The sequence below is a fragment of the Tupaia chinensis genome, unplaced genomic scaffold, assembly GCF_000334495.1.
Source record: "Tupaia chinensis unplaced genomic scaffold, TupChi_1.0 Scaffold143696_1, whole genome shotgun sequence".
NCBI lineage: Eukaryota > Metazoa > Chordata > Mammalia > Scandentia > Tupaiidae > Tupaia > Tupaia belangeri.
In genome coordinates, this window is record NW_006203544.1 from 605,588 (window position 1) to 619,751 (window position 14,164).

Consider the following 14,164-nt stretch of genomic DNA (forward strand, 5'->3'; position numbering starts at 1 on the left):
CATCAACTGTAAAGCTAACCCTAACTCTAACCCCAAGCCTAACCCTAACCCTATCCTAATCCTAAATCTATCCCTAAACACTATCCTAAGCTTGACCATAAAACTAATGAAAACACTAACCCTAATCCATCATGAGCCTTGTACCATAATTTAACCATCACCCTAACTCTAAACCTAACCCCATTTCCAACACTAACCCTAACCCTAAATTTTAACCTAACTCTAACCTTAAACAAATCCCTATCCCTAAACCTAACCCCAAACCTAACCTAACCCAAACCTAATACTACTTCTAACAGTAAACCTTATCTTTTAATTTAACCTTACCCTAACCCTAACCGTAACCCTTAATCTAAACCCAACTCTATACCTAACACAAAAACCTAACCTAACCCTACTCCTAATCCATAACATAGCCCAAACCTTAATGAAAACCCTAACCCTAATCCAAACCCGCGCTCTAAACACTAGCCAAAACCTAAACCTCACCCTAATCTCAACCCTAAACTGAATCCTAACCTTATTGAAATCTCAAAACGTAACACTCGCCCTAAAAACTAACCTAATCATAACCAGAAACAGAACAATAACCCTAAACAAAACATTTACCCTAACACTAACCTAAACCTAACACTAATTCTTAACCCTAATTTAACCCTAATCCTAACCCTAAACCCTAACTCTTACCCTAACCCTAAGCCAAAGCCCTACCATAACCTTAAACCTAACCCAAAACCGTAACCTAGCCAAATCCTTAAACAAAGCATTAACTCTAAACCTAACCCGAGCTTTAAACCCTTACCTAACCCAAAAACTAACCCTAACATCAACCGGAAAGCTAACTCTAACCGCAAGCCTAACCCTAACCATAATGTAACCCTAAAGCTAACCCTTAACCCTATCCTAACCTTGACCCTAAAACTAATGAAAACACTAACCCTAATCCTATCCCGAGACCTATACCATAAATTAACTATAGCCCTAACTCTAAATCTAACCCCATTTACAACCCTAACCCTAAACCTAAACCTCAATTATAACCTATTCCTAACTCTAAACAAAACCCTATCCCTAAACCTAACCCAAACCTAACCTAACCCAAACCTAACACTACCTCTAACAGTAAACCTTATCTCTAAACTTAACCTTACCCAAACCCTAACCATAAACCTTAATCTAACCCCACCTCTAACCCTAAAACTAAACCCTAACCTAATCCCAACCCTAGCCCTAATCCATAACCTAGCATAACCCTTAATAAAAACCCTAAACCTAATCCTAACCCACACCTAAAAAATAGCCAAATCCTAAACCTCACCCTAATCTCAAACCAGATCTGAACCCAAACCCTAATCCTAATCCTACTGAAATCCCTAAACCTAACTCTCGCCCTAAACTCTTACCTAATCATAACCTGAACCCTAACCATAACCCTAACCAAAACGTTTACCCTAACACTAATCTAACCCCTAACATTAATGGTAAACCCTAACTTAACCATATACCTAACCCTGAAACCTAACTCTCAGCTTCTCGTTACCCTAACCCTAAGCCAAAATCCTAACTTAACCCTAACCATAACCCTAAACCCTAAACTAACCCAAACCTTACAGAAAAATGTTAACCCCAAACATTAACACAAGCTCTAAACCATAACCTAACCCTATAACTAACCCTAACCTGAACCCTAAATCTAACCTCAGGCCTAACGCCAATCCTTGCCTAAACCTAAACCCTATCCAAATCTTGACCCTAACCCTAACGAAAATACTAAACCTTATACTATACCAAGTCCTATACTGTAAATTAACTATAACCCTAACTCTAAACCTAACCTAACCGTACCCAAACCCTGAACCTAACCCTCACCCCTAAGCCTAGCTCTAAACCTAAATTTAACCCTAACACTAACCCTACTGTAACCATAACCCTAACCCAAACCCTAACCCTCACCACTAAACTTAACATTAACTACTAACTCTAACCATAACACTCACGAAAACCATAACCCAAATCTGAAACCTAAGGCTAATCCTCACCCCTAACCCTAATCCTAAACTTAAATCTAACACTAAGCATAACCCTACCACAACCCTAATCCTAAGCCTAAACCTTACACCTAAACCTGACACTAACAACTAAGCCAAACCAAAATGCTAACCAAAAGCGTAAAGATAAGCCCCAAACTAACCTGAACCCTCACCCCAACCCTAAATCTAACCATAACACTAACCCTACTATAAGCCAAACCGAAACCCTAAACCCTCACCCTAAACCTAACCCCTAAACCTAGCCATAACCCTAACCCAAAACATAACCCAAACAACAACCATAACCCTCTCACTCCTAATCCTAACCCTAAATCCAACACTAACCCTAACCCTACAGTAACCCTTACCCTGACACTAACATAAACCTATGGCACAACACTAATTCTGACCCCTAAACCTAAACATAAGCCTTCACTCAAACTTAAGCCTAACTTGGATCCTAACCCTGACCCTAAACCTCACCAATAAGCCTAGCCCTAAACCTAAATTTAACCCTAACACTAACCCTACTGTAACCATAAACCTAACCCTAACCTTCACCACTAAACCTAACCCTAACTCTTAAACCTAACACTAAGACTCACCAAAATCATAACACAAACACAAACCCTAAGCCTAACTTAAACTTAAGCCTAACTTGGATCCTAACCCTGACCCTAAACCTCACCAATAAGCCTAGCCCTAAACCTAAATTTAACCTTAACACTAACCCTACTGTAACCATAAACCTAACCCTAACCTTCACCACTAAACCTAACCCTAACTCTTAAACCTAACACTAAGACTCACCAAAATCATAACACAAACACAAACCCTAAGCCTAATCCTCACCCCTAACCACAATCCTAAACCAAAATCAAACACTAAGTGTAACCCTACCACAACAGTAAGCCTAAGCTTAACCCTAATGCCTAAACCTGACCCTAACACCTAAGCCGAAACGTAATGCTAACCCAAACCGTAAACATAATCTGAAAACTAAAACTAGCGCTCGCCCCTAACCCTGAATCTAACCATAACACTAAACCTACCGTAACCCTAAACCTAAGCCTAAGCCTAACCCCTCACCCTAAACCTAACCACTAAACCTAAACATAACCCTAACCCAAACCATAACCCAAAACACAACCGTAACCCTAAATCTAACAATAATACTAACCCTACAATAACCCTCACTGTAACCCTAACACTAACCCCTCACCCTAAACCTAACCCCTAAACTTAAACAAAACAACCCAAATCTCAACCCTAACCCTAACACTCAAACCTAACCATAAGCCTAAATCTAATCCTAACCCTAACGCTAAACATATGGCCCAACCCTAAACCTGACCCCTAAAGCTAACTATAACACTGCACCCAAACTCAAGACTACCCCAGACACTAAACCTGACCATAACCCTCACCCCTAAGACTAGCCCTAAACCTAAATTTAACCTTAACACTAACCCAACTGTAACCATAACCCTAACATTAAACCTCACCACTAAAAATAACCCTAACTACTAACCCTACCCCAAACAATAACCGAAACCATAACACGAACATGAACCCTAATCCTAGTCCTCACACCTAACCCTAATCCTAAACCAAAATCAAACCCTAAGCGTAAACCTACTACAAAACTAACACTAAGCCTAATCCTAATGCCTAAACCTGAAACTAACACCTACGCCTAATGATAACACTTACCAAAACCATAAACATAACCCAAAAAATAAACCAAACCCTCACCCCAAACCTACCCCTAATCCTAAATCTAACTATAACACTAACCCTACGGTAAGCCTAACCCTAACCCCTCAGCATAAACCTAACCCCTAACCCTAACCATAACCCTAAGCCAAACCATAACCCAAACCCCAACCCTAACACTCTCCCCTAACCCTAAGCCTAAATCTAACCCTAACTCTACCATAACCCTACCCCCGAATCTAACCCTAAACTTATTGCCCAACCCTAACCCTAACCCCTAAACCTAACCATAACACTTCACCCAAACTTAAGCCTAATCTGGACCCTAATCCTAACCCTAACTCTAACCTTCACCCTTAGCCTAGCCCTAAAACTATATTTAACACTAACACTCACTCTTCTGTAACCATAACCCTAACCCTAACACTAGCCCTCACCACTAAACTGAAAACTAACTCCTAACCCCAACCATAATACTAACCAAATCATAACCCAAACCCAAACCCTAAGCCTAATCCTCACCCCTAACCCTAATCCTAAACCTAAATCTAACCCTAACTGTAACCCTACTGCAACCCTAACCCTAAGCATAATCCTAATGCCTAAACCTAACACTAACAGCTAAACCTAACTATAACACTAACCAAAACTGTAAACATAACCCCAAAACTAACCCTAACCCTCACCGCTTATCCCAGCCCTGAGCCTAAAGCTAGCCATAACACTAACCCTACTGTAACCCTAACTATAACCCTAACCATAACCCCTAATGCTCAACCTAAACCCTAACCCTAAACATAACCCAAAGCCAAACCATAACCCAAACCACAACTCTAACCCTAACAATCACCCCTTACCCTAAGCCTAAATCTAAACCTAACCCTAATCCTACCGTAACTCTAGCCCCAAACCTAACCCTAAACCTATCGTCCAACCATAACCCTAAGCCCTAAACCTAAACGTAACCCTTCACCCAAACTTAAGACTAACCTGGACCCTAACCCTAACCCTAACCGCACCCCTAAACCTAGCCCTAAACCTAAATTTAACCCTAACACTCACCCTACTGTAACCATAACCCTTACCCTAACCCTAGCCCTCACCAGTGAACCTAACCCTAACCATAACACTAACTGAAACTGTAAGCCAAACCAGAACCCTAAACCTAATGCTCACCCCTAACCCTAATCCTAAACCTAAATCTAACCTTAAATGTAACCCTACCGCAACCCTAACCCTAAACCTAATCCTAACGCCTGAAACTAATACTAACACCTAACCCTAACTGTAAAGCTAACCGAAACCGTAACCCAAACCCAACCCTTAAGCCTAATTCTAAACCCTAAGGCTAATCCTAAACCTAAATCTAACCCTAAATGAAACCCTACTGCAACCCTAACCCTTAGCCTAACCCTAATGCCTGAATCTAACCCTAACACCTAACCCTAACCGCAATGCTAACTAAAACCGTAAACATAACCAGAAAACTAACCCTAACCCTCACCCCTAACCCCAGCCCTGAGCCTAAATCAATCCATAACACTAACACTATGGTAACCCTCACTGTAACCATAACCCTAACTCCTAACCCTCAACCTAACCTCTAAACCTAACCATAACCCTAAGCCAAACCATAACCCAAACCACAACCCTAACCCTAACAATCCCCCCTTACCCTAAGCCTAAATCTAAACCTCACCCTAATCCTACCATAACTCTAACCCCAAACCTAACCCTAAATCTATCATCCAACTCTAACCCTAACCCCTAAACCTAACCATAACCCTTCACCCAAACTAAGCCTAATCTAGACCCTAACCCTAACCCTAACCCTCACCCCTAAGCCTAGCCCTAAACCTAAATTTAACCTTAACACTCACTCTACTGTTAGGGTTATGGTTAGGGTTAGGGGTTAGGTTTAGGGTTAGGGGTTAGTGCTAAGGTTAGGGTTATGGTAGGGTTAGTGTTATGGTTAGATTTTTTCTCAGGACTGGGGCTAGGGGTGAGGGTTAGTGTTAGTTTTCTGGTTATGTTTACAGTTTTGGTTAACATTACGGTTAGGGTTAGGAGTTAGGGTTCAGTTTAGTGGTGTGGGCTAGAGTTAGGGTTAGGGCTATGGTTACAGTAGAGTGAGTGTTAGGGTTAAATTTAGGTTTTTGCTAGGCTTATGGGTGAGGGTTAGGGTTAAAGTTCGGGTTAGGCTTAAGTGTGTGTGAAGGGTTATGGTTATGTTTAGGGGTTAGGTTAGGGTTGGCAATAGCCTAACCCGGAACCTAACCAAACCCTAATCCTCACCCCTGCCCTTCACCTTAAACCAAAATTTAACCCTAACACTCACCCTCCTGTAACCAGTACCTGAATCATAACCCTAGCACTAAGCACTAAACCTAACCGTAAGTCCTGGTGCTAACCATAACTCTAACTGAAACCGTAGCCCAAACCTGAACGCTAACACTAATCCTCACCTCTGACCCAAATTGTAAACCTAAATCGAACCCTAACTGTAACCCTACTGTAAACCTAACCCTAACCCAAAGCCTAACGCTGAAATTGAACCCTAACACCTAACATTAAATGTGACACTAACCAAAACTGTCAGCCTAATCTGGAAACTAACCCTAAACCTCACCCCAAACCCTAGCCCTGACACTAAATCTAACCATAACACTCACCCTACTGTTACACTATCCGTAACCCTAACCCTAGCACCTAAAACTACACCTAACCCTTAACCCTGATCATAACCATAACCCAAACCATAACCCAAAACCAAACTCTGACCCTAAAACTCACCCCTAACCCTAACCCTCAATCTAAATCTAACCCTGACCCTATCGCCCAACCCTAACACTTACACGTAAACCTAACTGTAACCCTTCACTCCAACTGAAGTCTAGCCCAGACCTTAACCCTAACCCTAACCCTCACCCCTCCCACTTGCCCTAAACCTAAATTTTACCCTAACAATCACCCTCCTGTAACCAGAACTTGAGCCCTAACCCTAGCCCTAACCACTAAACGTAACCCTAAGTCCTGGCCCTAAATGTAACAGTAACCGAAACTGTAGCCCAAACTCGAACCCTAAGCCTAATCCTCACCCCTGACCCTAGTTTTAAACCTAAATCTAACCATAACTGTAACGCTACCGTAAGCCTAACTTTAGCCCTAATCCTAATGATGAAACCTAACCCTAACAGGTAACCCTAACCGTAATGCTAACCAAAACCTTCAACCTAACCCAAAAACTAACCCTAACCCTCACCCCAAACCATAGCCCTGAACCTAAATCTAACCATAACACTCACCATACCATAACCCTAACTGTAACCTTAACCCTGGCCCCTAACCCTAAACCTAGCCCATAACCCTGACCATAACCCTCACACAAACCCTAACCCAAAATCCAACTCTGACCCTAACACTCATCCCTAACCTTAACGCTCATTCTAACCCTAACCCTGAGCCTACAGTAACCCTAACCCTAACCCTGACTCTATCGTTCAAGCCAAACCCTGACATGTAACCTAACAGTAAGCCTTCACACCAACTGAAGCCTAGCCGGGACACTAATCCTAACTTTAACACTCACCCCTCCCCCTCGACCCAAACCTAAATTTGACCCTAGCACTCACCCTCTTGTAACCAAACCCAAACCCTAACCCTAGCCCTAACCAGTAAACCTAACATTAACTCTTGACCCTAACCCTAACCAAAACCATAGAAAAACCAGAACCCTAAGCCTAATCCTTACCCCTGAACCTAATCAAAAACGTAAAGCTAACCAAATACATAACCCTAACCGTGACTAAGACTAACCTTAACCCTAATGCTGAAACCGAACCCTAACAGTAACGCTAACGAAAATCGTCAACCAAACCCGAAAACTCACCTTAACCCTTACCCCTACACCTCACCCTAAAGCTAAACTTAACCCTAACACTCACCTTCCTATAACCAGAATCCAAATCCTAACCATAGCCCTAGCAACTAACCTAAACCTAACTCCTAATCCTAACCATAAACTTAACTAAAATTGTAGCCAAAACCCGAAAACTAAACCTAACCCTCATCTCCAAACCTCGTACTGACCCTAAATCTAACTATAACACTCACCCTACCCTAACATCAATGAAACCCTAACACTACCCCTAACCAAAAATCTCACCCCTAACCCTGACACTGACCTTAACCCAAACCATTAAAAGAAACCCAATTCTGACGTTTACACACACCGCTAAACCTAACTCGCAATCTAACAATCACCTTAAACCTGCCGACACCCTCACCCATCTCTGGCCCATCACCCATCCATAACCGTGACCCCTAAACGTAAAAGTCACATTACGCTCCGACTGAAGCCTACCCTGGACCCGAACCCTAACCCTAACACTCAAACCTACCCCTCACCCTAAACCTAAATTTACCCCTAACACTCACTCTCTGTCCACAGAACCCAAAACCTAACCCTAGCCCTGCCACTCAACCTGAACCTGATTACGAGTCCTAACCATAACACTGACTGAAACTGTTGCCAAAACCTGAACCTTAAGACTAATCCTAACCCCTGACCCCAGTTCTAACCTTAAATCGAACCCCAACAGTAACCTTATCATAAGCCTAAACCTAACCCTAAGTCTCACGATGAAACCAAACACTAACCCCTAAACCTCATCCTAAGGCTAACAAAAATATCAACTTAACCCTAACCCTCACCCCTAACCCTCACTCCTAACTCTCATCCTAACCCTAAATCTAACTATAACACTCACCCTAACACGAACGTAACCCTAACCCTAGCCCCTAACTGACAATCTCACCCCAACCCGCACCCTGACCCTGACCCTAACCCTAACAGAAATCCAATTCTGACCTTTACACACACCTCTAAACCTAACCCTCAATCTAACAGTCACCCTAAACCTGCCGACACCCTCACCCAAACCGGTCCGATCACCCATCCCTAACCGTGACCCCTACACATAAAGGTCACATTTCACTCCGACTGAAGCCTAACCTGGACCTGAACCCTAACCCTAACGCTCACAGATACCCCTTGCCCTAAACCTAAATTTACCCCTAACACTCACCGTCTGTTCACAGAACCTGAACCATAACCGTAGCCCAGCCACTCAACCTGAACATAACTCCGAGCCCTAACCGTAACACTGACCGAAACCGTTGCCAAAACCCGAACCTTAAGCCTAATCCTAACCCCTGACCCCAGTCCTAACCCTAAATCGAACCCTAACAGTAACCCTATCATAAGCCTAACCCTAACCCTAAGCCTGGCACCGACACTGTACACTAACCCCTAAACCTCATCCTAAGTCTAACAAAAACCGTCAACCTATCCAAAAACTAACCCTAACCCTCACCCCTAACCCTCGTCCTGACCAAAAATCTAACTATAACACTCACCTACCCTAACAGGAACATAACGCTAAACCTAGCCACTAACCGATAATCTCACCCCTAACCATGACCCTGACCCTGACCCTAACCCAAACCCTAACAGAAACCCAATTCTGACCTTTACACACACCCTTAAAACTAACCCTCAATCTAACAGTCACCCTAAACTTGAAGACACCCTCACCCAACCCTGGCCCGAACACCCATCCCTAACAGTGACCCCTACACGCGAAGGTCACACTTGGCTCCGACTGAAGCCTAGCCCGGACCCGAACCCTAACCCTAACCCTAACCCTAACACCCACCCCTTACCCTAAACCTAAATTTATCCCTAAGACTCACCATCTGTCCACAGAAACCGAACCCTAACCATAGCCCTGCCACTCAACCTGAACCGAACTCCGAACCCTAACTGTAACACTGACCGAAACCGTTGCCAAAACACGAACCTTAAGCCTAATCCTAACCCCTGACCCCAGTCCCAACCCTAAATTGAACCCTAACAGTAACCCTATCATAAGCCTAACCCTAACCCTAAGCCTCGCGCCGAAACCGAATGCTAACCCCTATACCTCATCCTAAGGCTAACAGAAACCGTCAACCTAACACGAAAACTAACCCTAACACTCTCCACTAACCCTGGTCTTGACCCTAAATCTAACTATAACACTCACCCTACCCTAACAAGAACGTAACCCTAACCCTAGCCCCTAACTGAAAATCTCACCCCTAACCCAGACCCTGACCCTGACCCTAACCCAAACCCTAGCAGACACGCAATTCTGACCTTACACACACCCCTAAACCTAACCCTCAATCTAATAGTCACCCTAAACCTGCCGACACCCTCACCCAACCCTGGCCAAATCACGCATCTTTATCCATGACCCCTACACGTAAAGGTCACACGGCTCTGACTTAAGCCTAGCCCGGACCCGAACCCTACCCCTAACCCTCACACCTACCCCTCGCCCTAAACCTAAATTTATCCCTAAGACTCACCCTCTGTCCACAGAACAAGAACCCTAACCCTAGCCCTGAAACTAAACCTGAACCTGTCTCCGAGCCCTAACCTTAACACTGAATGAAACTGTTGCCAAAACCCCAACCTTAAGGCTAATCCTAACCTCTGACCCCAGTCCTAAAACTAAATCGAACCCTAACAGTAACCCTATTATAAGCCTAACCCTAACCCTAAGCCTTTCGCCGAAACCGAACACTAACAACTAAACCTCAATCTAAGACTAACAGAAACCGTTAACCTGAAGCGAAAACTAACCCTAACACTCACCCATAACCCTCGTCCTGACCCTAAATCTAACTATAACACTCACCCTACCCTAACATGAACATATCCCTAACCCTAGCCCCTAACCAAAAATCTCACCCCTAACCTGCACCCTGACCCTGACCCGAACCCAAACCCTAACAGAAACCCAATTTTAACCTTTACACACACCCCTAAACCTAACCCTCAATCTAACAGTCACCCTAAACCTGCCAACACCCTCAGACAACCCTGGCCCGATCACCCATCCCTAACCATGACCCCTACACGTAAGCGTCACACTTGGCTCCGACTGAAGCCTAGCTCGGACCCGAACCCTAACTCTAACCCTCCACCTACCCCTCGCCCTAAACCTATATTTACCCCTAAGACTCACCGTCTGTCCACAGAAACCGAACCCTTACCCTAGCCCTAACACTCAACATGAACCTAACTCTGAGCCCTAACTGTAACACTGACTGATACCATTGCCAAAACCCGAACCTTAAGCCTAATCCTAACCCCTGACTCCAGTCCTAACCCTAAATCGAACCCTAACAGTAACCCTATCATAAGCCTAACCCTAACCCTAAGCCTCGCCCCGAAACCGAACACTTAACCCTAAACCTCATCCTAAGGCTAACAGAAACCGTCAACCTAACACAAAAACTAACGCTAACACTCTCCCCTAACCCTGGTCCTGACCTTAAATCTAACTATAACACTCACCCTACCCTAACACGAACGTAACCCTAACCCTAACCCCTAACTGAAAATCTCACCCCTAACCCAGACCCTGACCCTGACCCTAACCCAAACCCTAACATAAACCCAATTCTGGGCTTTACACACACCCGTAACCTAACCCTCAATCTAACAGTCACCCTAAGCTGACACCTACACCTCACCCTAAACCAAATATTACCCCTAAGACTCACCCTCTGTCCACAGAACAAGAACCCTAACCCTAGCCATGCCACTAAACCAGAACCAATCTCCGAGCCCAAACCGTAACACTAACCGAAACTGTTGCCAAAACCCAAACCTTAAGCCTAATCCTAACCCCTGACTCAAGTCCTAACCTTAAATTGAACCCTAAGAGTAACCCTATCATAAGCCTAACCCTAACCCTAAGCCTCGCGCCGAAACCTAACACTAACCCCTAATCCTCATCCTAAGGCTAACAGAAACCGTCAACCTTACACGAAAACTAACCCTAACACACACCCCTAACCCACGTCCTGACCCTAAATCTAACTATAACACTCACCCTACCCTAACATGAATGTAACCCTAACCCTGGTCCCTAACCGAAAAACTCACCCATAACCCACACCCTGACCCTGACCCTAAACCTAACCCTAACAGAAAACCAATTCTGACCTTTACATACACACCTAAACCTAACCCTCAATCTAACAGTCACCCTAAATCTGCCGACACCCTCACCCAACCCTGGCCCGATCACCCATCCCTAACAGTGACACCTACACGTAAAAATCACACTTGGCTCCGACTGAAGCCTAGCCCTAACCCTAACCATCACACCTACACCTTGCCCTAAACCTAAATTTACCCATAAGACTCACGCTCTGTCCACAGAATCTGAACCATAACCGTAGCCCTGCCACTCAACCTGACCATAACTCCGAGCCCTAACCGTAACACTGACCGAAACCATTGCCAAAACCCAAACCTTAAGCCTAATCCTAACCCCTAATCCCAGTCCTAACCCTAAAACGAACCCTAAACAGTAACCCTATTATAAGCCTAACCCTAACCCTAAGCCCCACGCTGAAACTAAACACTTACCCCTAAACCTCATCCTAAGGCTAACAGAAACCGTCAACCTAACTCGAAAACTAATGCTAACACTCTCCCCTAACCCTGGTCCTGGCCCTAAATCTAACTAGAACACTCACCCTACCCTAACACGAATGTAACCCTAACCCAAGCCCCTAACTGAAAATCTCACCCCTAACCCTGACCCTGACCCTGACCCAAACCCTAACAGAAACCCAATTCTGACCTTTACACACACCCCTAAACATAACCCTCATTCTAACAGTCACCCTAAACCTGTTGACACCCTCACCCAACCCTGGCCCGATCACCCATCCCTAACAGTGACCCCTACTCGTAAAGGTCACACTTGGCTCTGACTGAAGCATAGCCCGGACCCGAACACTAACCCTAACCCTCACACCTACCCCTCGCCCCAAACCAAAATTTACCCCTAAGACTCACCCTCTGTCCACAGAACAAGAACCCTAACCCTAGCCCTGCCCCTAAATCTGAACATATCTCCGAGTCCTAACCATAAGACTGACCAAAACTGTTGCCAAAACCTGAACATTAAGCCTAATCCTAGCCCCTGACCCCAGTCCTAAACCTAAATCGAACCCTAACAGTAACCCTATTATAAGCCTTACCCTAACCCTAAGCCTTTAGCCGAAACCGAACACTAACAACTAAACCTTAATCTAAGACTAACAGAAACTGTCAACCTAAAGCAAAAACTAACCCTAACCCTCACACATAACCCTCATCCTGACCCTAAATCTAACTATAACACTCACCCTACCCTTACACGAACGTATTACTAACCCTAGCCCCTAACCGAAAATCTCACCGCTAACCCTGACCCTGACCCTGACCATGACCATAACCCAAACCCTAACAGAAATGCAATTCTGACCTTTACACACACCTCAATCTAACAGTCACCCCAAACCTGCTGACACCCTCACCCAACCATGGCCCAATCACCCATCCCTAACCATGACCCATACACGAAAGGTCACACTTGGCTCCGACTGAAGCCTAGACCGGACCCAAATCCTAACCCGAACCCTCACACCTACCCCTCGCCCTAAACCTAAATTTACCCCTAAGACTCACCCACTGTCCACAGAACATGAACCCTAACCCTAGCCTAGACACTCAACCTGAACCTAACTCCGAGCCCTAACCGTAACACTGACTGAAACCGTTGCCAAAACCCGAACCTTAAGCCTAATCCTAACCCCTGACACCAGTCCTAACCCTAAATCCAACCCTAACAGTAACCCTATCATAAGCCTACCCTAACCCTAAGCCTTGTGTGGAAACCGAACACTAACCCCTAAACCTCATCCTAAGGCTAAAAGAAACCGTCAACCAACACTAAAACTAATGCTAACACTCTCCCCTAACCCGGGTCCTGACCCTAAATCTAAGTATAACACTCACCCTCCCCTAACACGAACATAACCCTAACCCTAGCTCCTAACCGAAAATCTCACCCCTAACTCTGACCCTGACCCTGACCCGAACCCAAACCCTAACAGAAACCTAATTCTGACCTTTACACACACCCCTAAACTTAACCCTCAATCTAACAGTCACCCTAAACCTGCCGACACCCTCACCCAACCTTGGGACGATCACCCATCCCTAACCGTGAACCCTACACGTAAAGGTCACACTTGGCTCCGACTGAAGCCTAGCCCGGACCCGAACCCTAACCCTAACCCTCACACCTACCCCTCGCCTTAAACCTAAATTTACCCCTAAGACGCACCCTCTGTCCACAGAACTCGAACCCTAACCCTAGCCTTGCCACTCAACCTGAACCTAACTCCGAGCCCTAACCGTAACACTGACCGAAACCGTTGCCAAAACACGAACCTTAAGCCTAATCCTAACCCCTGACCCCAGTCCTAACCCTAAATCGAACCCTAACAGTAACCCTACTGTA